Below are 25,588 nucleotides of genomic sequence, written 5' to 3' on the forward strand. Positions count from 1 at the left end.
CACGACTGTAAGTTGCCACCCCTCCGGCCTGGCTGCCACCCCCTGCTTTCCTTCCTGAGGCCTGCAGCCTTCCTGACCCTTTGAATGCCAAGTAAAGCTCCTGGAGGGCTGAATTACATAAATTCCAGTTTCACAGAGGAAATTGGAAGTAACATTTTAAAGTCCTTTGAAGGCTTACTGAGGGCAAGGGAGGCTTCCCTAGCCCTCAGAATGCCTTCTAAGGGCATCAAAACGCCACTTCCGGTTTCCTCCATGAAACTGAAAATGATGTTTTTAATCATTTTACAAGGTCTTCTGAGGGTCAGGGAGGCAGCGTGAAAGGTCTTCCGGGAGCGGCCCTCAGACCAGCACACCAGCCAACTAAATGGTGCAAGGGGCACTGCAGGAGGGGGTGTATGGTGCCACGATGCCCCCCAAGCCTGAGACCCTGGGGCATTTGCCCCCTTGTCTCCCTGAGGTACGCCACAGAGAAAGAATATACACTTGTGAATGAAAGAACATTTTCCTTGCATTCCTCATCCCTGTCATTTTTTTAGATTTACACGATTTTCCCTACCATTCATGAGGTCACTAGAATCAGCTGTTAAAATGATTGCTTAGGAATATTCTTTATTAATTGTCAAGTGGGTGGAACATCCCATAGTGAGGGTGGAGATTTCTGAGCAAAAACATGTTTGTGAAACCTGCATTTGCCAACGTCAACACAAATGTTTGGGGGGGGGGGGTTGAATGGATGGAGAAGATGTGATTGCCTATCCCAACTTTATGTTGCAGAGCTCTGGTTCAAACAAGACTGAACTGCTCTTCTCCTGGCATATGAAGCAAAAAAAGAAAATCTCAGCGGGCAAAGTTAAAAGGAGATTTTTGCAACTTTCTGGTTATCTTCAGAAGTACACCTTAGATTCAATCTAGAGAAATTCACATATATCTGTGCATGGTGAAGCAGATGTCTCTCCTGGTACATGAAACGGATGGGAATTTCAAAAGCGATTTGTGAAATGGCATGTTAGGGAAATTCCAGCTAATTCAGGAAAGGGAAAAAATCAAAAGAGCCACATGCATGCAAGTCCTCTAAGGAGCACTGAAAGGGCTCTTGGATTGTTCTGGTGACATCAAGTGCATGCATGTCAGCGATAACACAGAAGAACACATGCAACATGAGCCCTTTACTTAGATGCCTGTGTCATGAGTTCAATTGGGCTTACTCCCAAGTAAATATATTGGCTTGCAGCCTATTAATGCCAGTTAATCAAGCAGTAGTTCTCCAAATAGTCACTGATCATTGCAAAGAACAATAGTGCTAATTGTTACGCTAACAGAAAACCATATGAAACAGGAATATAAATTATTCAGTATTTAATTACTGGTAAGGAAATACTTGATTAACCTAGAACTATTTTCATTGTCATAGATTGGGAAGAAAGATGGCAGACCAGGAGCCAAATTTCAGATTCTAAACTATAAATTTAACATTTTCTATAATATCACATGGATATGCAAAGATGTTCAAAGTGAATTAAAATATTTTATATTAAAATATTTCTGTTACTTTTGTGAAAATGGATGCCCTATAATAAGCAGGAGAACAAAAACAAATAGAATTTTTGACACCACCTTCAGAAATATTGTTATTCAATATATAATTCATGATGAACATTAAACGTTCACTTTTAAAACAATCAACATAATATATAGCATGACTAATTCTGTACTCATTATTAACAATTAATTAATTTTCTAAGCCCAGTCTTAAAAATGATGTCAACAAGATCATATTATATCTTTGACCAAATTGCTAATATTATTACAAAAAAAAAAAAACTGGATCAAAGCTACAGTGCTATATGCAAGTAAATAAAATTATTTTTCATTCAAATCTTACAAAGCAATCCTATACATTGTAGGATTGCAGCCTACAGCAACATCCACGCTGATTGAAAACAAATCCATTATCTATTCTATATGATCAAAATTGTCAAGTTAACATGCATTCACTGCATCTCCAAATAAACTTGGTACCATGTGCATAGTCACGATTGCCAGCTTTCCATGAAAATGAATGAATGAACTAGCCTGACCTGTTCCTGGGTCTTCAACAGCATCATAAGATGCAGATAGCTTTTTCACTGCATGAAGATGAGCATTATTGCTTGCAAATGCCTTAACAATGAAGCTGCAAGCACAGGAGCAAAGCCAATAAAAATGTGGTAATACTTTGCCCAACCAGTAACTAGTTCATGGCTACTGTGCCACTCAAGTAACATTTGTGGGGGATGTGTGGGTTGCAAGACATTTTAGTACTTTGAAACTCCTTTTGTTTGCCTTGAAATTACTTAGATGTTTTTTTCTGTCCCACTCCCACCCCTTGAGGAAACTCCAAGCATGCCTCAAAATATGACTTTAGGTTAAATTCATGGCAACTTCTTTGGGGACAACTCTCCAGCCATTAAGTACATTTAGCTTGAGTTGCAAGTTGGTTACATACTGGAACGCATGGTGATTGTAAAACTGCTTAGTCACATGCTTAGTCACATTGGATGAATGTTTCATTTCAACAAGATTAATATGTGAATCTGCAAGTAGGTGTACAGTAATCAGATGGAAAGGAAGGCAAAATTTCTTTACACTTATAACATTTTATAAAGTTGTATACGCTCATTTCAGCTTAATTAACTTTAAAGACCGGACAAAATAATGGAAAATTAAGATGGTAGTTTAGCATGCTTGCCAGAATCCTGAATTCAGAGTTATAGACTATTCACATTTTCTGAATAGTCCAGCACTTTTTTTTTCCTCCAGCAAGATAACATACATGAAGCACTTTGCACAGTCAAAAAGTACTGTACAACTAATAACTATTTCTCTCTCACATAGGGACACCCCAAAAAAAGTTTTGTTTTTTTTTTAATTGCCAACTACAGGCATGGTGTTGAGCTCCAGCTTCTTGAAATCATAATGGCAAATTCCATCCAGCACTTATCTATTGAAGGCAATGGGGACAGAAAAATAGAAAATAGGTTCTGTACTCAAAATGACATATTTCATTTACTTTTCAATGAAGCATTCAAACCCTGGAGCTACTTTTTATTGACATTTTTATTGTGCTGTGCTTTCGTTGAAATGGACTCTTTCCATATGTGCTTTAAGCATTTAGAACTTGCGTGGTGTGGCATATGCCAGCTCATCCCCATTTCAGACACAACCCTGTACAAGATCCGTTGGCACCGATGCTGTTCCCAAGAACATTATGAACAGACATAAATACACAGGGAAGGTAGCACATGGATACTGGCCCACTGACAGAAACAATTGAGGAATGAAGGCCATGCAAGGACTCAGTATGAGTTCAAGCTGCACTAAATTACAGATGCCACATAACTGAATCTCCATGTTGCTTTTCTCTTCTCAGTAGGCCAAATTACTCATTTAATAATATTGTTTTAACACGGAAATAATCAGTTCTACACAAAGCAGAAAAATTTCTTCATGAAAAAGGAAAAGAAAACTAAATCATTTGTTAATCTATATGGTGCACAACCAATGCAAAAAAACAAAAAAAGCGAAGTGGAAGTCTTAAAAATTTCATCCAGATATCTAAGGCTCAAATGCTAAATGCTTATTTAATGAAATTAGTTGTGCTCATTGATATAACAGATTAGATATTTTTGACACCAAGGTTCACAAAATGATTTCTTCAATGTAAGATGAATTTAAATTAATTGCTCAATTTAATAAATATAATATTATACTTGTCAATGATTGTTACCATATAGTTTGCTGAAATGTATTAAAATCACCAAACACTTTTAATTCCTGTTTGAAGCTATGCAATCATTAGAGGTGCTTGATTCTCTTCTCTGATGAGGCTAGTAAGCGGAAAAAGTCTTGCTTTGTCACGCTGTATCCAATTCCTCCTTCATGAAACCTACCAGGAAACCCTATAAGGTATCCTAGGACAAGAGATTGTGACTTACACATGATGAGTTTCATAGTGGAGTGAGGTGTTCACCCATATGTTTTCCACGTATCCTACACTGTTATAGTAAACAAGACCAAAGGGTCCTGTGCAGAAAAGTGGGGAAGGGAACCTGACTGGCAGGACTTCTTGAGCATAGGTGAGAAAGATTCATCTACTTAAATGAATTCTTCTACACAACCATTAAGACAGGGCTCTGTTTTCCCTAGCATGTGGTTTCTTTGAACCCTTTTGGCCCCTGTATCATGCTGACCACTAATAAAATGGGGCCTGAGATTCCCAAGCCTAAAAGAAAAAGGGAATGGAGATTCTATAAAAGAGGGTGAGAGGGGCAGTGCAATCCAACCCCTCCCCTGAGCTGGCACAAATCCCACTTGACTATTTTATCAGATGTTTCAACTAATTGCCAGAAGTATTGAGATGCTGAAAGGGTATGTTATAAGAGAATGTTTCCAATTAACTTCTAAAGACTAAGACTACATTCCTTTACACACTTACATGAGAGCACTGGCATCACTGAGGGGGTGCAGGGGGGTTGAGGACAGCACCAGGTGAAACCCTCAGGGGAGTCATACCATTACTGGCCAAAATTGTGAAATCTTGGTAGTTTCGAATAATACCATCATGTTGTATATCATTTGATGGGTAATTTAATACAGAATGCAATGAACCATGTTGAAATACATGAATTCTATCAAACATTTTAGGCAAATAACAAAAACAAAACTGCCTTATGTAACAAAAAGTGGATTCCTTAAATCAAAACTGAACAATGAGACTGTTCTGAGAGCCAATGAGATGTTATTATGATCCAGCACAGAACCAATAAGGTGTTAGTATGAATCAGCTCCCATGTATCAGAGCTAATACTAGAACTCTTATTCAGCTGTGTATGTGTCATCAAGTTTGGCCACTGGTTTTCTCCAGGATACTGTTTTGTTGGATGACCTATATAGTTGTATATTAAAATAAATAAAATCAATGGAGGGTTTCACCAACCACAGTGATGCCACTGTATTTAGGATGTGTGTAAGATATTGCAATTTATTATGTATGGCCTAGAATGGGAGGAGGTCTATGATGGGGATAACACAATGAACTTTCGCACCAGGTGACACAAACCCTAGTGACAACTCTGCATGAGAGTAAGGGCCATTGAACTCAAAGGGGGCTTACTTCTGAATACACATGCATAGGGTTGTGCTGCAATGCCATGACAAAGATGGCTACTTGTACCTCTTTCCAAGAATGTCTGGAGACTTTCAGGAAATTCCTATGTGCCAATTTATTCAATTGGTCAATTGCAGTATCTGGGGAAATGAGAAATGGTTTAAGAAGTAATATTAAATCTCAATGAAAACAGTACAAAAGCAAAGCGTTTTGCCCCAAATTCCTTTACATTTCTGGAAGACTCACCAGTTGCCAATTGGTGATACCTTTGTGAGCTAGCTCAATAAATCAATTAAAGTACTATCATCAGAACTCAAAGTGAGATATAATGAGTTGGGTTGCTATCCCACATCTTGCCCAGCAGACGTAAACCTAGGCAGAAATTACTTAATAGAAAAAGAAGGGAAAGGGAAAGGAAGTGTGGTGCCTTTTCACCTTTCTTCTATTTGTAGGCCCACCAGGGGAAGGATGTCAGGTGTGCTGCCATGCTGCCTTTGATAATTGGCCCAGAATCTGGCTCTTAGTGGCCTGCTTTGCCCTGCAAAGTATGGCCAGACTCTTTTGGAGGTTCTTGAGAATCCTGCCACACCCCTGTCCCTGGCTTCAGCAGCTTTTTCATCTCTCTGCTACATCATTTCGGCTTCTCCTTTGGAGAAGCTGGAACAGCACAGCAGGGAGATCGAAAAGCTCTGCCACACCCACTTCCTTCTCCTCTGTCTGCTTCTCCTGCCACTCAGTTCAGTACCAGGAAGTAATTCGTAATGACATCATAATGTTTCCACCAATTACTTCTGCATTTGCACCCTCAGGGATGGAACCAGTGTACTGTTGCCGCCCCCTTAGCCATCAAAGTTGGACTGTCCTGAGGTAGATGGACCAAACATGTGGTCATGATTTTCAAAGCAGGTAGCCCTGACGCCCATTTATGTGCACAAATTCTCACAACTAGCAGCGTATGTGTAAATTCTCATGTACATGCAATTTGCTGCTGTGCCTGAAGAACTCTGGAGTGGAGTCAGGGTATCAATTGTCTATTTTCTTTCATTCCTAATAATCTGAATTGTTTTATTTTACAAGTATCCCTATTCTCAATAAAGATTTCAGCTTTAACCACAGTTAGAAATGTATATTTTGGATAAGAACTTCGGACATTGGTTTTATAGCTGAGTTGTCATGCCATTTAAAATTTGCTTGCTTCACAAACCTCAGAAAGCTGCAGGATTTAAAGAACAGTCATTTCACAGTGGACCCATTGAAGTGCTGACAAACACACAAAAGAGCCTTCGTGTTTTGCATAAATTATTTTCATCAATAGCCCAGTGTGGGGTGCCTAGCAGAAGAAGGTTTTGCCAATAGTACTGAGAACCCATTTTTACTGAACAAGTTGCATTAAGAAGCCAAGGCAGTGGATGACAGAACTCATTTCTTTAACTCAGTGAGTAAGTAGATTGGAATGAAAACAGTTTACAGATTCTCAACTCAGGGTTTATGACAAGCTTATACTTTTTCTATATTATTTACTTTCTTAGTAATATTGCTGTCATAAAAGGAACGCTTCATCAGCTCAGCATATTTCTTTTTACCCAATCCCACACATTCCCCGAGGAACCCTGTGAAATTTAGTTCCTTGGCTGGTAAAGAATCTCAGGAAGGCTACAGCAGGTTATATACATCCCTGATTTCTATTTCTACATCCACATCCCAAAAGCAATGTCCTTTTTTCTATTTAAAGCAGGGATTCACACTATAAAGTCCATAGAATAAATTCAACCTCAATTTTCTTTTCTTGACTTTGTGATCATACTTAACAGACAAGCAGCCCACTCTTATGCGCATGTCTATCATAAGTAAGCTCCACTATAATCAAAGGGACTTACTCCTAGGTAACTGAGGATAGGATTGTAGCCAAGGAGTGTCAGCACCAGATTGCTGGGGAGTCAGGGGCCACCCCCCATGATGTTACCACAACCACTGGTTTAGAAGGTTCAGGAGTTGGCCTCTGAATGGGTCTGAGACCAATCTAAATAACTGCTGGTGTACCACTGCAAACAAGAGAATTTCAGTTATGACACTTCTGGATTTCACTGAGATTTTCTGAGTAAGAGCAGCGTAACATGCAACATTATACCCTAGAAAAACAAACTCCAGTAAAAATCCATGTGTGCATCACTTTTGGGGAGTAGAGAATTGTACTGGTTTTTCCTTGCCCCTGCTTTAGAACACACAGAAACAAGGTGTGTGGGGAATATTGTAAGAAGGGTGAAGATATATTCAGCATTTCCCCTTTACAGTAGTTCTTCCACACCTCACTACAAAACACAGCTAGAAAGAGAATCATGGTGAGTTCTGGCTAGGAAGGGAACTTACAAGGTATACAGCCTTCCCCAGCTTCTTGGAGGAACATGTTATGGGCGAGTATCTGCCCTAGAGGCATGGATGATGATGCCAAGCTAATTTCTTATGGAGCCTCTCTGCAAGAGGGCAGGTCATACCAGAATGGAGATGGATTTGCTTACCTGGAAGAGAGTCCCTCAAATGAGTACTACCAGACTTGTAAGCCCCAAACCCCTTCAAATACTGAAACTTTTTTCCTTCCATTTGCAAAGAAGTAGAACTCCTAAGCCTCGCAGGCTACCTCACTCAAAAGAAAGCATGTATAGACACATTCACTGGGCACTGCTTCCTGTGTGGGATTCAAGTGCAGCGCCTTCAAAATTACTGTCAGGTCCCTGTATTGTTTTGGGAAGCACAGTCATTGGGAGGCATTTGCTCCTGCAAATTACTTGCGGGCAGCCCCCTCACAATTCAGCGTGCACGTCACAAAACCTTTCTTCTTAGTAAGGAGCAGGACCAAATTATGGTTCTGTGGTTATGCAGCTTCACTGTCAGCAAGATTTTTTTCCCCCAAATTGCCAAGTCTACCAGCGCTCAAAATGAATTAATCTGTGCTCCGCGATTCCGCTTCTCAGCAATTTCATAATAATGTGTCAGTCACAAAAAGTCTATGAACCAAGGCCGTAGGAAAGAAATGCCATCATTTACAGTTTCTTTAACCACTCCACCTATTATCGTGATAGCTCTCCAGTGTGAGCTGCAAGCCTGACAAAGGATGAAAGGGAAAGGCATTTCAGTTTGACACTGCACGTCACAGTAAGAAAAGACAAATGTTAATTTAAGTACCGCTCAATGGTTACCCAAACAAACAGATAAACCAAATGCAAAATTAGCAGCAGAAACAAAACTTAGTTATGAACTGAATCCAAACCTGTCACAGCACCCATTTTCTAAAAATCCCTGATAGAAGCAAAGTAAATTAATTGCATGGAGCTACATAAAGCATTTTGGCTGACCTGCTATTAGTCAGCATCTTCATTCTTAAAATTCAGTCACGCAATTCTGCTATTCACCTGCATTCCTTTTCAAAGACATTCAAAAAAGATAGCACTCGTTCCAGTTGAACAATCCATTTCTTAAGTATATATTATTCTAATCTGAAATTGAAGAGCAGAAGGGCAAAAAAAGAAAATATTTGGCAGAAATAATGTACTTTATTATAGAAAAATAATTTCAGGGATCAGATTTTTTTTTTTTAATGGCAAGGTTGATTGGGGGGGAGTAGGATTTTTTTTTACTTTCCATTTGATTGGCTCTTGTCTGAGAATTTCTTCCTGTCACAGAGGTGTGGCGTTTTTTTTCTAGACAAGCTATCCACAACTGGCAGGTATAGTGTGGAAAAGAGAGTAGGGATTCAGTGTGCACCCTCAGGGAAGCAAGAGTCAGAAAGAGAATCAGAGACTGTCTGGCTTGGTGATGAAGGCTGGTGACCCCCCCAGGCTCAAAGTCTGGAATGGAAGGAACAACTTGGTTGTCTTAAGTCCAATTTTCAGGGGTTATAGAAAACCTATGGCAACTATGGGTTGGAGGCAGGATGGTAACATCCAAGGGGAAAGCAACTTCCACTTTTTGTCACTACAGGGTTCTTTCTGTCACTGCAACACCCCATTAGTGCTGCTTTCTGCCAGCATAGATAGGAGAAGGAGTTCTATGGAGAAAGGACTTGCTAAAGGATGTTTCATTGGCTATTGTAAGTCAATACTGTGTTCCATTTTGTACCAAGCTGATCTCATTTTGTATAATTTGAGGGAAGTACCTGAACCATGCCTTCCCACTGAGATTCAGCTAACCCCTCTTCTGCACTCCTTGAGGAGAATGGTTGAAAAACCTGGGTTTTCTATGTAACTTTTTGTGGAAGGTGAGGGTTGTGGTGGTGGTGTTGTTTCTGAGAGGCCTTCAAATTTTGTGTATGGTGAGGAAGGGGTTGCTTTTTTACCCATCCCACAGGTGTAGACATTTGATCCCTGTTGCATATATGCAATGTTGGACAGAAATGGCTTAATTTTATTGTTTATTCTTTGCTCTACAAGTCACCTCAAGTTGATCTATGGCAAGAAAGATGGAACAAAAAATTGTTAATATAGATTACCCCTTATCCAGACCTCCAAAATCCAGAATATTTCAAAATCTAGACATTTTTATCCAAGACTTGTTTTATGTAGTGTGAACACTAGAAGGACTTGTGCTCATTTTCACATACAATGCAGGCACAGGCTGTAAGTTCTATTCTCTATTCTGTGGTGTGTACCTGTACACGTATTGTTTAAAAATGTAAAAGAGGCCAGGAGACACCTGTATGTGTAACAGTGAAAAGAATTAGAGAAAGCATTTCTCATTATATTTCTATAATTACAGTCATGTATCACTTAACGACAGGGAAGCGGACTGGTACCCCCATTGTCAAGTGAGGCTTGACATTATGCGAAGCCTCTGAAAGACGAGGGGCGCCACACACCCCTTGCATTCAGAGGCTTTTCTGATTTTTTCTGCATCTTATCTCTGACTGCTGTGCATTTTATATTGTGTATTTTATATTTGTTTTAAATTGTTTTTATGATGTTTTTATTTGTATTTATATTGTATTTTAATCTATTGATTGTTAGCCGCCTTGGGTGCCCCTTGGGGAGAAAAGCGGAGTATAAAATAAATAAATAATTTTTTTGAGCCTCGCAGAAGCAGCGTGCAGCCTCTACAAACCTCAGAATGTCCATTTCAGGTGAAAAGACACGACTTCTGGTTTTCTAGGAAACTGTAAGTCAGAAGTTTTAACCCGAAATGGGCATTCTGAGCCTCACAGAGGCAGCATGCGGACATGTGCCGCCTCTGAGAAGCTCAGAAAAGCCTCCAGTGGCAAAGGAAGTGCAGTTCCCCTTGGCATTGGATGATTGGGGGGAAGTGAATAGGGACAGTGGCAGCTGTCACATATGCGGGCAGTCATTGGTTGGAACGTCACTAAGCGACACATGGCTGTATTCCAAATTCCAGACACCTTCCCATCCCAAGCAGTCCAGTTAAGGGATGATAAACCTGGAAATATCATGATGATCCTCTATTAACATCATTTTGCCTATTAATAGACAAAAGGTTGCAATAATAGAGTAAGGAATGGATTATCACAGTATGACGAGCAGCATAAATATTTAAAGTGAGAAAAACTGTAAGGCTTAAGACTGGCATCCTTTTAAAAAAAAGTTTTGAAAACAAAATTCTAACATTAATGAAGATGAATGGAAGTAGATGTAGAAGAGATGGAAGAATTTTTGTTGCTATTATAATGCACATAAATAATGTATGGGATTTGCTATCACTATGGTGGCAGGGCCTTTGACAGCTCTAAAATGGGCTTAGACAAATGTATGGAGGACAAGTTTATCAACAGGTTATCAGGCAGTATTCTTCTGAAAAACACCAGTGACAGGGTAGGGTGGGCAAGCAGGTAAAGGCTATTGGCTTCCTGTGTTTTCTGGAAGCAGTCTTTGCTTGCCACCTTGGAAAATAGGATGGTGGGCTAGATAGGCTCGTCATCAGATCCAGCAAAGAATCTTCTTGGGTATTTCTTTATGAATGCTCCTTTATTTCAAAAACAACTTCTGCAGTTCAAGAAGCTCAATCTAAAAGCCTCACATTTCATGCAGGCATGGTGATTTTTCCTGAATTTTTTTATTTTCTTTCACTGGTAGTATGCCCAAATAAAGTATATGTCTTGATGCCAGGAAACACCATTCAAGCCAAACCTGCCTGACCATACCAACTACAGTATTATGTCATGGATCATATACCACAAATTGACAATATTAAGATTGGACAGTACGTTTCTTGAAAGTCAGGTCAAGCCCAAGAATTCTATTTACCATCTCATGTCACACAGCCTGGGAAGAAAAGATCATTCCATTATGCAACCTCCTGCTTCCAGTTCTTCCACGTTTCACTACACCTCCTGTTTTGTATTTGCATTTTGCAGTGCCCCCACTGAATGCAGCCTTTCAGTATCAAATGTGTAATCTCTCCATCCTGCCTGCAACTCTGTATCAATATCCCCTTTGGCGCTCTCCACTTTTCAGTGTAATCACTGCATCCTGCCTGAATCCGCTGAGAAATGTATCTTGGGCATCTACTGTACATTGTGATGTTATATCTGCATTCTACCTGTTTTCATTGAATAAATGTCACTATGTACCTGCATTCTGCATGCAGCCTTTTCAATGATGCAACCCCATTGCAATGTGTTGTACACCTTCTATTGGTATCTGCTTGACATCCTCTTGTCACTTCCACAAGCTGGAACTATATCTGCATTTCAGATGCACTCATTGTGCATGTCCTGCACATCTACATTTTGAGGAGGAGTATTTCCCCTTTATTATATGCTAGGAACAGGCATAGCAGCTATCTCTCTGAGTATATTCACACACCAGTTTACACTAATACACCAGTACGGAAGACTCCAGAGCCCCATACTCACTCCGATAATGTGACTAAGGCCCAAATCCTAACCAACTTTCCAGCACTGACATAGCTGTGCCAATGGGGCATGTGCTGCATCCTGCAGTTGGGTGACAGACACAGAGACCTCTTCAAGGTAAGGGAATGTTTGTTCCCTTATCTTCGAATTGCATGGCCCTTATCTCGATGCTGGAAAGTTGGTTAGGACTGCATCCTAAACTGCTCACCCCCAGAGTTGCATGTAGCAGCAGTTCCAAATATTGTATGTACACATGATGCTTCAAACACTGATGGTTTTTAATGCAGTGGCATTAAATCTTTTAATCGGACCACACTTTTGTGGCTGTATTAGAAATTAGGATCCACAGCAGGCATCTTGCAATTTGCAAGGAAACAAAAATCAAACACATATGGCACTTTTAAGCTTTCAATGACACACTGCAGGAAAAACAGTGATAAATAATGCCTTCTTTTTTCCCAATATTTTTAAACCCTGTTGGGTATTCCGTCACCTCCCTCATCATGTCTTTTATCACTAAAGCTGCCATCCATATTCTTCTTGCCTCTGCAAGCACTCTCAAGAGCTCCTGGGTGATGCAGCCACTTGGTGGGGTCAAAGGAGTTATGCTTCTTGTAACATTCAAAGAATAAAAATGATTCCATGCTCAGTAAAATTTCATCATTTCTTCCACCTTGCTTCTTCACACTAAACTGCTGGCACTGAAAAGCTTGTTGAATAAATAAACTTGCTACCCAATGCAAAGACTGTGACAGGCCAGGTCTACTTGAGGGTGAAACAACTGGTTAAATTTTTGCAAAAATAAGGCCGGGAATTGTAATCTGAATGGACTGGGCATTTACACCAACACTGGATACCATGCAGAGGTATGACAGCATCAATTAACATGGTGACCCAGCACCCCATTATGCTTGCTGAAGGCACAAGAGATGCTGCATTGGCCTGGAGTGTAGGATAGTCATTAATTTCCCAGGGGCCCAGAACTTGCAGGTAGGTCTGAATACTGAAGTTGCTTCGATGGCCAAATATACCGCCCATCTTTCACCACAATACTCTTAAAATGGCACCATTTGCTGTGCAAGCTTTTAAGATTAAGGAAGTTTTTGTCTATTTCAATCTGATAAAGTGCAAGGGCGACAAACCGGTTTGATTAAACGTGGGGAAGACTATTTGTATGACTGTTTTGCTGTCATATGCTTCTGACTGATGGTGCCTATGCTGTTTTTAATGGCTTCAGCTATCCCATAAAACTTGACTGACTGACTGACTCATCTTCCCCCCCCCCGAAGGGTGTCGTTTGGCTTCATTGTTACAGATTCTACATTTTATGCATTGCTGAGGTTTATTGGTTCTAAGCGTGCATATCCATTTTGCAAACAAGGTTCACAAGTAGTGTATGTGTATAGCCAGTTTGGAAAGGGTAGTAAAATATTTGGGAACAGCAAAGAAAACTATCTTACCATGCACAAATCAATTTCAAGCAGTTGCTTCACAGACTAAATCCCTAGAACAAAAGTCTTATATCTGAATGTGCAGAGCTGGTGGTTTTACATATTAGAAAACTAAAGCTACCCTGAGTTTTAGAGAACTACCCAGAGACAAACTTTTGTAAAATATATATTTTCAACCATCAGAGAGGAGAATAAACTGTCCCTGACCCTTGAATATCAGATTGGTATTGATAAAACAATCCTTCTCATCAGCCTTTTGAGGAGCATGCTAAAACCTTGAAATTTTTTAAAAGGAAGAGTTTCTGTTGATATAAAAATAGGCATATAACATTATGATATCCTACCACAAGAATCTGGCTTTAGACAGAGACTTTAGAAACTGTGTTTATGACTAAAATTTTCCATCAATCAACGTAGATTTAGCACAGGTGAAGTTGACTAAATATTATCTGACAGGGTCTAAAGAAGGCACATTGGCAAACAGAGATCTTTCTTGCTGTTTTCTATTGCCAAAAAGGTAAAATACTTCAGAACTGGAACTGGCTGTGATAAGGAATAAAATCGATAATGCATAAGTACTGAAAGAAGATACTACAGGTATAACCTAATTATCCATGGATTTTTTACCTGAGGTTTTATTTCAATGCAATGAGAAGGGCCCTTTAAATTAAAGGGGGAAGTCATTTAACAATAGCCTCATTAATGTGAGAGAGGGCAGCTGGCTGACAATCCATCAACCATTCTCTCTCCAGGCACTTAAATTAGCTTCACTCCAAGGCAGTGATTTTCAAACTTTTTCATCTCATGACACACTGACAAGGTACTCAAATGGTCAGGGCACACCATTAGTTTTTTGATAATTGACAAGGCACACCATGCTGTTTGTGGGGGGCTCACATCCCCAATGGCCCTTCTAATAAATGACCTCCCCCAAACTCCCATGGCACACTCCTACAGACCATTCACGGCACACCAGTGTGCTATGGCACAGTGGTTGAAAATGGTTGCTCTAAGGTAAGCGACTCCCCCTTCCCCCTGAGCACATGAAAGAAAGATAATCATTTTGCTTTCTTTCCAAGCACTGCGCTCTGAGTAAAGGGAGGGGTCACTGGCTCAGCGTGAAGCCTTTCTAAGCACCTGAAGAGAGACTGATTGTCTGCTAGATGCATTACAAAGGTCAGCAAGGCTGTTTTTAAATCACTGAGCAAAAGGACATTTTTTTTAAATGGTTACCTTTAATGTGACTTTTGCCATTCACCTGAGTTCTGGGAATGGAACTCTTGTGAATAATGAGATTCAACCTGTAGTTTCTTAACATAAATATGATGTGTTTAGGACAGGGTTACTCAAACTTTGGGTAAGGACCCGCTAGGTGGGTCATGAGCCAATTTCAGGTGGGTCCCCATTCATTTCAATATTGTATTTTTCATATATTAGACTTGATGCTACCATTGTATGTAACTGCATTTGGGGAAATGTGACAGATCTGTACTTTTAATAGGCTACTATGTATATGCTTTTAACAATGACAGTAAATAGGACTTACACCCAATCTGATCCTTGTGGAATCATCAGATTTCTCAGGGATAGTTCAAAGTGGAATGAGAGTGCATAAACACACACTATGTCAACTACCCACACATTCATTCCCCAAATTAAATCCACAGTAGCACCATTTCCAGCTGCTCCTTCTGACACAGAGGCCAGTAGACCACCAACTACCCTATAAGCAGGAGCAGAAGTCAGGAAGGCAAACCCTGAGTTTTATTGTTTTAATGGTTTACTAGTTTGTTTTAGTCTGTCTAAGCCCCTCTGGCTTAATCAGTTTTGTCAGCCCCTTAGATAGGGGCTAAGTCCCTCTGGGGCTTTGTCAGTTGAAGAGACAGAGAAACAAATTCTTAAAAAAATAAATAAAAATTCCATGTACTCTGTTTTGAATACACACCAAATTTTCTCATCTGTTTCCATGTCAAGTTTTCAACAAAACTTTTTTATTAATCTTGCATTCACAATATTAAGGCGGATTAAGGATACAAACTCCCCCCACCACCGCCTTAGAGTCACCTCAGAAAGCAACATATTATATCTCCCAGATCCTTGATGTTCGAAAATCCATGATAGCTATCAACTCACACTGGACTCTTTGTACAAATAGAGGACCATTTCAAAGTAGCATTTTGCATCAAAAAGGAAGTTTTCCGAGGAAGTTCCTACAGAATAACTGCAATTGTCGCAATTTATTCCTAACTTGAATCCGCGTGCCAAGAATAAGACTGCAGAGATACTAAGAAGAAGGATAGTACAGCTCCTATTCTGTGGGCAACCACCACTCAGACTACATTATGCACCTTGCAAAAGGCTTTCTCATATAATCCCAGGCCACGTACAAATTATGGGTAAGGAAGTTATTCAAGCATTTTAAAGTGCTTTTGTTAAAAGCATTTTTAAAAAAACCAGATCACAGTATAATAATGAATTATTTTATTCATGTGGGTACATAGTAAATATCTCTCATCTATTTTTTGTTGCCTTGTGAAAAATGTACATGTCAACCTCACCTAAATGGGAACTGAAAAAAGTGCAATACTTTCCTTGTGCAGTACTCAGTGGGATCAGAGGAGAAGATCAAGAGGCTTCAGAGGAGAAAGGAGCATTGAATCCCATTATCCTTCCATAAGCCTCCCACTCCTCAGTGGGTCTCTGTGGACCTGTGCCAGCTCTGTAGCTGGAACAAGGAGAGAAAGGGAGTGGGGAGGTGCTGATGGAGGGGCAAAGATCCAGAGTACACCATCGCTGCTGGATCCACCCATTCTTGCAACCTCCCATTCCTCACCCTCCCTGCCCAGTTTGCCCCCTCCTTACCCCTGCCACTTGCTTACCTGCTCCAGCAGCCACAATGGAAGCAGGTGCTGGGCAGAGAGTGCTGCTGCCTCTTGAGGCCCTGCTCCTAAAATGGCCAACAATGGAGCATTCTGCATATTCATTGGTTGGCAACCTTCAGTCTCGGAAGACTATGGTATAAGCCTACAGCACCCAGTATTCCCAGGCAGTCTCCCATCCAAGTACTAACCAGGCCTGACCCTGCTTAGCTTCTGAGATCCGACAAGATCAGGCATGTGCAGGGTAACAGTACAGTAGAACACTGTTACATTGCCAGAAAGCGCTCTGACCAACAGCCCAATCCTACACAGGCCATTCCTACAAAGTTCTATGCTTTAGCACACAAGACAGTGTAGCCGCCTGTTTTCTAACTATGGATCTCTGAACAGCAAAATTAAAAAAAAACAACAAAAATACATAATCTTCACCCTGCCACACTTTTTTTTAATGCCATTGCCAAAATATGTATATATTAATTTGGAGTGCTATATTTTTTTCAAAGCCAGTAGTAATCAACAAAATATGTGTGTAAATTAACTGTAATAGCATGGGTGAAAGTGTTTATTGAATATTATTGTGGGAACACTTTGTTGATGAATTTCTTCTGAGTTAATGTAAACTACTGTTTTATTATTTGAATCATTTATGGAATGGCTGTAGGCCAATGAACTTTCATTGGAGTGCATCTCATTCCATCTGATAGTGCTGAATGCATGAACTAATCATAACAGGATTTCTTTACAGCCTTTGTTTTCTAAATACAGTTTCAATCTTGGTGTTTTCTGTTTCCATCTTTTACATGAGCAGATTATTCAAGGATTAAACTTTGTTTCCTTAAAATAAAAAAAAGTTGAGGATCAGGTTATCCGGGTTAAGGATCATAGTTATCGGCTTCAAGGCAGATCCCAGATTATGTCTGTGGGGCCTTCAAATTTGCTTCCCCCCCCATTAAGTAATGTTCCATTCTTGTGAAAGCATCTGTTGTATCTAGAGGGAACATGAATCTGCAAATTTGCTTTCCGTATGTGGATTTCTAATACTTACTGTGAGGCCTCCCTGTGGGAGGAGGGGATGGCCTGCCAGCCTTTCTGAGGGGGACCCTTTGTGGAGGCATCAGAACAGTTCTGATGCCAGAAGAAGGGGGGTTGTGTCACCCGGTTCTCCCTCTTTGGGTTGGCAGCATTTGCCAGTCAGGAGCAGGGACTGCTAGCAGCAGATCCTCCTACCTGCTCTTCTGACTCCTAACTGCCTTGTCATCCCTGGTCTCCAGGTTTATGTAGGGCAGGCCCCTCCCCTTTGGCCCCTCCCCTTCCCTCACAGGGAGGGGACAAATAGGGCCTGTCTCAGGACCTGCCCTCCCCTGGGATTACCACCACTCCTCCCCTTCCTGTCTCTGTTTCCCTCCCACCTCCTCTCACCTGGAGCTACCAGGGTTGTTCCTGAGAGGGCTGGGAAGGCTGCTGCCTCTGCTCTGGTCTCTGCCTTTGGGGGTTGGGCTGGCCCTGCCCACCTGGGTCCTGTAGCTCTGCAAGCGAAGTTGGGAGTTCCAGTTGTGGGTCCCCGACATCATAGCCAGGTGCCCTGCCTGGTAAGGCAGGTCCCGGCTGGCTGGGCGAGGGAGTGCTCCCCTTTTTCCCCAAGGTGGGGGAGGGGTAACTGCCCAACAGCCGAATGGCCTGCGTCCTGTCTCCCCCTCCCTCCTCCAAGGCAGAAGGAGAAGCGGGGGGTTCAGCGTGCCGTGTTCCTCTGCTGCGCTTTGCTGCCTACAGGAGTGCCCAGGCAGCCTATGGGGAGGTGGCCCCATGTTCCACCAGCTTCCTCCCTGATCCTCTGGCCCAGAAGCCTTCTCCCTGGGTGAGTTGGGGACTTGTGGGAGGAGGGGAACCCCGACACTTACATGAGTTTTTTTTGTGTTTTATACATGCAATATGGAAGCTGGGAGAAAGGGTCAAGCTCAACAATTTCAGAATCATCCTGCAATTGAGTAACATAAAACTTTCCCCCCCTCACACCTCTGTTTTGAAAGCATTTCTGATAAAACTATACTGTACTATAAAAAGTTATTCTAATTATCACATACGCATCCCTTTCATTGCCTTTGCGATTTAACATTTCATTGTGCTGATTTTCCTTTGTACTTTCCACTCCAAATCTATAAGGCACCATATCTTTGGTAAGTAGATTTTAATCTCACCCTTCCCTATCAACATGTGTGATCAAGATACAACAGGTGGGGATATCCCACAGCCCAATACTACCTACATGATAGGTTAGTGTCACCATTCTGAGTCCTGCTGCCAAAAGCGCAACAGCTGGTAAGCCCCACACTGACAGTGGTGGGCTGCAGACTAGCAGTTGGAGCAGGTAAGGTGGCAGCAAGGGTGGACCAGGGTGAGGATTGGGTTGATGTGGATCTTGGCGGCAGCAGTGCATGCAAGATCTACAGCCCCAGGCCTGGGCCTGAAGCACCCTGTTTAGACAGCAGACTTGTATAAGCAAAATAGCTGGCGTAGATCTGAGTAGGCCCAGTGGCAATTAGGGAACAGCAGAGAAGTAAAAAATGTATGTACCTACTTCTCACTGCTGGTTTGGTCCTCTGCCAGCCCATGGGATGTAGTGGAAGCTGTGTCAGTGGCACTGCACTGTCCTCTCAAAGACGAATATTTATAAACCATTGTTCAACAAGAATAATTTACAGAGTAAAATAATTAATAAAATGGTTCCTTGCCCCAAAGGGTCTAAAAGAGATGAAGAAAAGACACGTGCAACAGTGTCTGGAAAAGACACCATGCTGGGGTGGAGGGGGGAAGTTGCTCTCTCCCTGCTAAATATAAGAGGACACCACTTTGAAAAGTGTCTCTTTGCCCATTTGCCCAGTTAGCAGTAGCAATTTGTCCAGAGGCACAATGGAAAATCCCTATGTATGCATGGGCTACTTCCTTTCATTAAAAAACAAATACAAAACCGCTGGTGTACAGCTTTCAATTTGTTCTATATCAAATATTTTGCCAGAGTTGCCATTTTGTTCAAATCTTTCCCTCTAAAATGTTTTGGGAATTTCTCAGTTTATGAGAAAAATAATTTGAATATCATAATTAACTATTCATTGTCAAAAAAAGTATAAGCAATTAGAAGAGGTAGCAGCTGATATAAAATAGATACCTGTAAAAAAGGGGGGGGGGAATTCATCTTTGCTTTTCTTTTTATGTTTTCAACCAATTAGGACAACATTATATTTTCCCTATATGTACTTCCAAAAGGAACTAGACTGCCTGTGCTTGCATTTCATCATATTGAATAGTCTGTGTCTGGAGTAAAATAGGAACCAATTATGAATCACCAAGACAGAATATATATGCTAGAAAGTCATCTTACTATAAATATCCATATGTCTCAGAAACCCACTACTTTTTAAGTAATTTAATGAGCACTTGAAAATTACATCATAGGTCATACACAGGTCTTGAAAGCATCAGCTCAGTCATATATTCCTGTCAGTTCAGATGTGGAATGATGGATGTGAATTAAGCCTTTATATTTCGCTGGTGCAGTAGGTGGTAAATTAGCAGGTGCACCAGAACTGCTAATGCTCTGTGAATTAAGCATTAATTTACTGCTTCTTTTCCCTTCACCCTGCACACAGAACACATTTTGATCTGAACAGATAACTAGTCTCTAAGCAAGAACTATATATTACACTACAAGGGACAATAAATTACCCTACTCTGTCACCAATGTTATAAGCATTACTTGCATCTGCTTTCAGATTTGTTTCACACGTGGCAAAACCTTAGTACAGTCTTCCAGTTTTCGGTGTGCTAGCACCAAATTCATATTTTGGGTATATGAAATCAAAATGATTTCCAATGCTTTTAGCTGGAGAATATTCAACTCTGATTACAGTACTTTTAAAAAAGGAAAAAAAAAATATTATTACAGATAAACATACTTATAGTGCAACTTGGGTGATGAATGCATGGGTTAGGAAGTTCATGAAATTTATTACGTGTTCCAAAGAAATACCAGCAATCCCATAGTGCAGTGGTTCTCAGGGAGAGTTTGAGAGCCAGTAAGTCTTTGCAGGGGCTGGGGGAGGAGGCAGTGGGGGCAGGGGGAAGGCAGCGGTGCGATCCCTAGGATCGCGCTGCTCGGGGGTTACAGGGGCTTGGTTGCACTTACCCAAGCCTCCTGCAGCCTCCCCGGGGTGCAGGGAGCCCTGCGTGACTTCTGGCAGGGCTCCTCGCAGCAGGGAAAGTGGATGCGGAGCGATCGCGCCCCGCCCCTGGAAGCACTGCATAGTGATTCTGGTACCTTTAGATCATTGGTTCTCAAACTTTGAGGGAGCGTTTCTCCCTCAGTAAGTCTTTACAGGGGAGGGCAAGGGCAGGGAAGCAACCCCCAGGATCACATCACTAAGGGGAGTGCGTTCACTTACATGGACTCAGTGAGGGCTGCTGGAGGTGTGGGGAGCCCAGTGCAGCCCTCCGCAGGGCTCTCTGAGGCTTGGAATCTTGAAACGGAGCAATTGCAATGCACCTCCTCAGGTGCTTTGTGATTGCTCCATTTCAAGATTCCAAGCCTCAGGGAGCCCTGCGGAGAGCTGCACTGGGCTCCCCACACTTCCTGCAGCCTCCAGAAGCCCTCACTTGAGACCAAGTAAGTACAAACACCTTAGGGATGCGATCCTGGGGATCGCTTCCTTGCCTCTCCTCTTCCCCGGCCCTTAGAGGGACGGGGGGGGGGGAAGCATTACACAAACTGGTGGGTCACAACCCACCAGTTTGAGAACCACTGCTTTAGATTATTCATTCTACAGTACATAGTAGTGATCGAGAAGTTGGTCCTCAGGGGCTTCATCTCTTGTTGTACTGTAACTGAAAGATTTAAAGCCACAGCACCATGTCGGCAGGTCACAATGTATCCAATTTGGTTATGGAGCTAGATCTTTAAATGTTATTGCAGCAGCTCGGGAAAAAATCATGAAAAAGTAGCTCTCACATCCCTGTTGTAATATCTAATACTGTAGTGATGGAGATAATTTGATCAAATTTCAATGTCTTGCCTTATGACAAAAACTTAGTAGAAAAATCCACACAGTCCAGCCACCTTTATGCAAGTTTTTCCATTTTGCTTTTCATTCTTTGATGCAACATACTGCAGTTTTGCAAATCTATAAGCCACAAAGGCAGCACATGGCTTGCAGTTTTCATCCTTGCTCTTGACCTGATGGGTGCTGATGCTTAGCCCAACACCTTCAAAGAATAATGAAGAATCTTCATCAATGATAATTCTCTTTCCTCTGAATTCACATCTGTATTCAGGACCTGCCTGTCAATAAGGTGAGTGTGTGGGGTTTTGCGTAGGTGTTGTGGATTCAACAGTCTTTTGAAGTCTTTAAAGACTTAAAAGTTACATTTTTGAAGAAAGCCACAGTATTGTAGTAGTTAGCATATCAGACTAGAACACAGGAGACACAGTCTCAATTCCCCAGTCAGCAAAAAACTCGCCTTGTTCATGGGCAGTCACTATCACCTAACACACTGTTTCTCAAACTGTAGGTCGGGACCCACTAGGTGGGTCGTGAGCCAATTTCAGGTGGGTCCCCACTCATTTCAATATTTTATTTTTAGTATATTAGACTTGATGCCACCTTGGAATGTGACCACATTTGGGGAGATCTGTACTTTTGACAAGCTACAATGTATATGCTTTTAACAATGATAGTCAATGAGGCATACTTCTGGGTAAGTGTGGATAGGATTGCAACCTAGGATTTGTTAAAAAATTTTCCAGCTTGTCGTCATTCTAAGAAGTGGGTCCTGGGCTAAAAAGTTTGAGAACCACTGACCTAGATCAATGCACTTGACAGACTGGTTAGGAGGATAAAAAGGAAAAGAACAATTCAAGCCACCTTGAGCTCCCTGGAGGACAGGCAGGATATAAATGCAATTAATAAATTTAGCACCACCATGCGGATAAAAAATAGAATACAAAGCTTTTGACATTTCAACAGCTTTCAATTATAAATGGCAAATCATCAGTGGAAAGGGCAGGCTACTTCTGAAGCATGAGAATAATGCAAAAAAGGAAACAGAAGAAGTCTCAGCCATCACTCATATCTAAACGATACCTTTTTCATAAGATGAGTTAAGCACCTAGACTTCAATTCTGCATGTCATTCAATATTTAGAATTCACTTTGTTTTAATGTACAGATTTGAGCGCTCAAAACTCATTTAGACACAGGCATCCACAAATACACTCACCTACTTGCCTGTGGTGACCCTAGTCCTCTGGAAAGTAGGTCACTCAGCAGTATTAGCTATATTCTCCATTCCAAAGGTTTCATTTCCACTGCCATTTTTGAGAGGGTAAGAAAAAGTAGGTTGTTGCTTTCAATGTCACCTTTCTCCATAGGCCAGCATGGAACAGAAGAGACCATGACCATGATGCCCTCTGAGCATACCACATAACTCAATGGAAAGAAGAGGAAAGAGTTTGGTGGCAACCTCAAATAACAGCGGGCTAGTAAGCCAAGCCAACATATGTGGACTCCTGGTTATGATAATTTATGACGTTATGATAATTTATGATTATCCTTTATCTTCAAGCTCAGAGATAGTGTTCAAAATATAATTCAAATGTTACTTATTTAATAAAAATTCAACATTACAATAAAATCCATTTTAAGAATCTAAAGAGGCAAAAATAAGGATACAAACTTGGCACTGATTAAATTAAAATCCAGATATTAGAATCATCTAAATCAGCCATTGTCAATGGGAGCCATATGTTCCCCTAGGGAGTCCTGGCACATTTGAAAGAGCCAAAGATGAAAATTGTGAGAAGGGGGTTTACCTGTTCATATTGTGTTGACTGGGGGGGGGGGAGCGAAGCTCTGGAACCTGAGAAAAGCTCCCAAGGGGCCATAGCCACAAAAAGGGCTGACAATGGCTGATCTAAGGCATGCTTTTATAAGCCTCATAATGTACTCACAAGCATTTAATTGCTCCTGAAAAGCCTCTGTTGATGGTTGTGATCCTTACATGGGAGTATTAGTATAATTTCTCTCCCCTTTTGCTTGGAGTATCATTAGACTACAAATGTCAAATACTCCTAGGAACATTTGATCCTGACATGTTAACAGTAAATGATATGGGACCATTATATGGAAGAGAGAACTTTTTAACATTATTCATTGCATCTAGATTGCCTTCATGGGTGATAGTGGGCAACCACACATGGGTGAGCATGTTTGACCTTGCCCAAAGTGAAGTGGCTTGAAATTTAACCTCTGTTCCTTGAATGAAACACATGTACTCCATTTACTACTATACCTTTATAGTTTTTGTTGTTTGTTAGTCTGTGTTCAATATTCTGCAGCATAGTGGATAACGAAATTTAATGCAACTTTGAAAAATGGAGCTTTGATTTCTAAAATAAAAGTATTACATAGAAGTTTGGCTGAGTTCAAAATCCTGTTACAGTTTTTGAGTTGTTTCAATCAAAGGCTGAAATTGTTAAGAATGTCAGTTGAGCATTTAAGGTAATTTTCATACCAGGACTACATTTTCCACCATGAAAGAAACTCAACAATGAAACATTATGTTACTTGTTGGAAATGCATTAGATTGGATCAAATCACTCTATTCCCTAACTCAATCCCCCATGAAACTGCTGAACCTTTAAAGGAGAAAAAGGAATAAGGTATTCCGAGCTTTGGAAAAAACTCTAAACAGCATCAAAACATCCTGCAAAAATATATCTGGCAATAGTTCATGCATAGATAAATGCAATTTATTAGAAGAAATAATTTAATGGTGAAACATTAGTGAAAATGTCACTCCTACATAAAGCTCATGTATGTCGATAGAAACGCTTTGCAAGGCCTTGACTATACAAATGGTTCTTCCCTTCAAACTACATAAATACACAACACACCTAAATATTCTCTCTCTCTCTCTCTCTCTCTCTCTCTGCGCTGTTCCTGTACCCTTATTTATTGGGGAGGGGAATGAACTGCTGATTGTGCCTGATAATGCACCCACTGCCATCACTGATTCTTTTTCAGAATTTTAAACTTGCACTTCTAGTTGCACTTTTGGCTACAATACAGTCCACTAACTTTGTTTGCTTCTCCTCCCCGCACATAGCTTTTGAGCTTCCTTTCTCTCGGGTACAAGGTAGCCTTCTGGTAGAGTGGCATGGCTTTAAGACTGGGGAATTGTTAAGCCAGAACGCCACACAAATTTTAAATTTATATATCCTATATTTTTTTTTTGTATTTATTAATAACCGAGATACGTTCCTTCCTCATTATTATGCTGCATATGAAAAACTACTAAGCAGTGAGATGAATCCATTTTTCTACAAAATAAAATGCATCCTATTTCTAACTAATCCTATTTTCTTTATTAAAGCTGACTATTCCAAATGTTTCTGAACTTATGAACTGTACTTTATACCATTTCAGGAAAATTATCTTTCTTTTGCTTAGCTGTATTGTATCCATTGTATTGTATGTATTCTTTTGCTATAGCTGTATTGTGTCTTCTTTCACATAGTAGTATCTACTACTACTTTCACATAGTAGTATCTCAGCACACTCCTGAGAAAATCAAAGATTTGCTTCAGAAAAATTGCTGCATGTTCTTATAGTTGCATTCCTCTGCACCAAGAGCAGACTGAGTGGATCTGTGACCTGAATTGGGATAGATTCTGCTGCCCTTGCCAGTTTGAAACCTTCCATTTAAAAACAAACAAACAAACCCAAAAACACAGTGCATGTGTTGCTGCCTCCTTTTTCCTCCTTACCTGCCCAGCTGCTTAAGGAAGTAGCCAGATGTGTAAGGAGGGAAGGCAGATGTGCAAGGAGGGAACTTCCTAATCTGGTAGTTTGAATGTTGGTTACACAACAATATCTGGGGTTAATATTTTAACTGGTCCTGGATTTCACAGATTGCAGTTAGTGACACAGTTGGCTTTTATTATACATAGGTTCCTTATTCGCTAAATATTATAGAAGTAAAATATACAATTAGCTTTATCAGTATGCCCTGATATAACTTAAACAGAAACAATGACAACTACATGTTGTTGGGAAACAAACCTGAAGTAGTTATACACAAGAAATATTGATTAGCAATTTCAGAGCGCGATACCATAGTCTTTCGAGACTGAAGGTTGCCAACAACACACATGAACAAATTTGATTGAAACAGAAGTGATTGGGAGTGCAATTCTGTGCATGTTTACT

At 40.8% G+C, this 25,588-nt stretch overlaps 1 protein-coding gene and 1 pseudogene across 1 annotated transcript in view; both read right to left on the reverse strand.

Moving 5' to 3' along the window:
• The window catches only part of CSMD1 (CUB and Sushi multiple domains 1), a 947,002-nt gene that overhangs the window by 545,878 nt on the left and 375,536 nt on the right, over positions 1 to 25,588 (reverse strand). The window lies entirely within an intron of this gene.
• LOC136637016 (5S ribosomal RNA) lies at positions 16,475 to 16,593 on the reverse strand (annotated as a pseudogene).

Source organism: Tiliqua scincoides, chromosome 1 (genome assembly GCF_035046505.1).
Source record: "Tiliqua scincoides isolate rTilSci1 chromosome 1, rTilSci1.hap2, whole genome shotgun sequence".
Taxonomy (NCBI): Eukaryota; Metazoa; Chordata; class Lepidosauria; order Squamata; family Scincidae; genus Tiliqua; species Tiliqua scincoides.